The sequence below is a fragment of the Bidens hawaiensis genome, unplaced genomic scaffold (genome assembly GCF_021521415.1).
Source record: "Bidens hawaiensis isolate Kalapana, Puna unplaced genomic scaffold, B.hawaiensis_p1.1 tig00002759_1, whole genome shotgun sequence".
In the NCBI taxonomy this organism is placed as follows: Eukaryota; Viridiplantae; Streptophyta; class Magnoliopsida; order Asterales; family Asteraceae; genus Bidens; species Bidens hawaiensis.
In genome coordinates this window covers 1,700,549-1,703,206 of record NW_027491149.1, presented here as the reverse complement: position 1 = coordinate 1,703,206, position 2,658 = coordinate 1,700,549, and positions in this window count along the sequence as shown.

Sequence of the window (2,658 nt, the reverse complement as noted above, 5' to 3'; positions counted from 1 at the left end):
TCAACATCATCATATAGTTCAACAGGTTTCACAACAACTTCTTCAGAGTTTTCACGTTGGTACGTGATAGCTTGAGGCCCTCTACTAATACTTCTCCAAACCTTGGCATCTTTCATTTTCACGACTTTTCAAGCCTAAACTTCCACTTGCTAAACCTCTCATGAGACAGCAAACGGGGTATACGAGTAGCAGTTCCCATTTAGATCTGATCTAGATCTATATGTTAATATTAATCATACGGATCTAACTCTTTAATACCTTTGCTCGATTGTTATTAGTATGTAGTATATATTATCAATAAGTTTAATCGTGAAGCTTGAGAGAGAGAGAGATAGAATACTTTAAATATTTCTGAATAATGTTATTTCTCTCAAAACTTCAACATTTTACAAGTGAACAGTGGTTCACTATTTATAGAAGACGATCTGGTTCGCTAACATCCCCTAGCGAACCAGCATGCCCTTCGTTAAATAAATTAACTTAACGAACCACCCCCTGATTCGTTAACATCCCCTAACGAATCAGGAGGGAATACATTATAAAGTCCTAGTTCGCTAACATTCCTAGCGAACTAGACTTAACCTTAACGAACTAGTCTTAGTTCGCTAACATTCCTAGCGAACTATACTCTAACATAACGAATTAGTCTAAATAACATTAAATATTACATTAAAATAATCAAATAAACATTAATGATAATTACAAAGACTCTAGACGCAAAACCGTGCACTAACAGACACCCCCTCGTCTTGAGCTCTTTGTCTTTAACTTATTTGAAACGCTTTGTCTGCCAATCTCTGCAACTATGAATCCCATGTTCATGGCATACACGAACAACACGTTGAAATTGCATAGCCAGGTCGTAATCTTCTTGGCGTTCAAACAAAATCTGCTTCCTGTGTAGCACGTCGTTGTCTGTCTCTGATAAATTAACCAACCACATCGGATCGATTATCTTGATGAGCTCAGTCTGTAGTCCTCGACCACGAACAATAACGGCCTCGCCAGTACGATTGTCATAGTACCAACGGTTGAAAGACAGATAAATATCTTGAGACATTGTCTTCACAGGAACTCTTTTCATTGTCTTTAGTGGCTTCACTTTCAAAACAAGTTTCTTCCAGCCGGTCCTTGGATCAATCTTATCAGTACGTTTACGTCTTGGGACCTGGGGCTTGAAGAATTTGAAGCCATGATTGACCTCGAACAGTAAGTGTTGATGAAACCACTCAGCAGTTCGGTTACCCCCACGATTGATAAATGGACGTCTCGCGAGGGTGCGTACATCCCAACGCGGTAGTGTTAGAACATCCACTATCCTCTCGTAATATTGCACACCTTTTTCCCATTTAACAATACATACCTTAAGGTCTGAATCATAGAGCCAGGAGACAATTTCACCATGTACCTTAGAAACAGTCTTGAAGGTAGTCATCTGATTTGCCTCAATCCAAGCAGCAGCGGTATCCTTTCTTTCTTTATCTACAAACCGAAAAGCACTGATGATCTTACCCACTTTCTGGTGTTTGAACCATCTTTCAATATCATCATCAGTCACTTCTTTGAGTGAAGGAACCGTTCGCTGCACAATCTTCTCCAAATCATCCTCAGTCTCTTTAATTATGTCTTCATGAAATACTGGAGCACCTTGATCAACATTTGCGTGTTGATACAAGTCCGGGTACTCTTCAACTGTAACATCCTCCATTTCAATCTCCTAGTTCTCATAAATAAAATCTGTATTCATAAATACTGGATCAACTTCCATTTCATCCTCAATGATCACTTCGACATCGGGCTCAGTCTCTAATACAGTCAGCTGATCGTCATTTAGCCCAAGTAGAATCGAGATCTGCTCCCTTGTCAAAGATCTAACCACAAACTCACCGATCTGTATCTCATCTCTGTTCACCACACTTCTAACCATCCCTAATTCATCAATAAATATCACCGTGTTAGCCTCAATCATATCTATTGGCTTGGCCGCTGTTGGATCTTGAAATGAAATTATCTGTTTGTTTGAATCATCAGCGCCACTCACACCAGCACCAGAGGATGAACCATGCGATTGTTTAGGCTCACCTCTTGCATCAGACTCGTCAGGATCATCATCATCATTTTTAAGTTTCTTGAGGGCATCTTCTTTACAAGTTAATTGTAAAATTAACTCATCTTGTTCTTTTAATTTCACCCCCTGAGACTCAACAATCGCACGCAACGACTTGGTCTCCTTCTGACAGAACGAAATGTAACTCATCATTTTTCGTTGATTCTCCATGAGTCGTTCTTGATTGAGTCGGTCAGCTTCCATTTGATTTTCATATAAGTGTAACAGATTAAGCAGCATTTCCGTTTGACGTCCAGGTGACAAATTGTATACAGATGGATGAACTGGTTGAATAGGTCCCTGAGGCCGAGTGATTCTCATAAAAGAGACATCACTAGGCAGAGGCGGAGGAAAAGTAGTTGTTGGCAGAGGAGGAGGTCCCATTGTAGTGGTGGAGGATACAGTTGACAGCACAGCAGGAGGCCTCGATATTTCGGTCAACGCTATTTGAGGAATTAAACCGAGCCTCTCATGTGACACCATCGTCGTGGTCAAAGTAAGCATCGGAGTGCTAGTAGTTAGCGGCACCGCCGAGCTTTGAGTAGTTGATT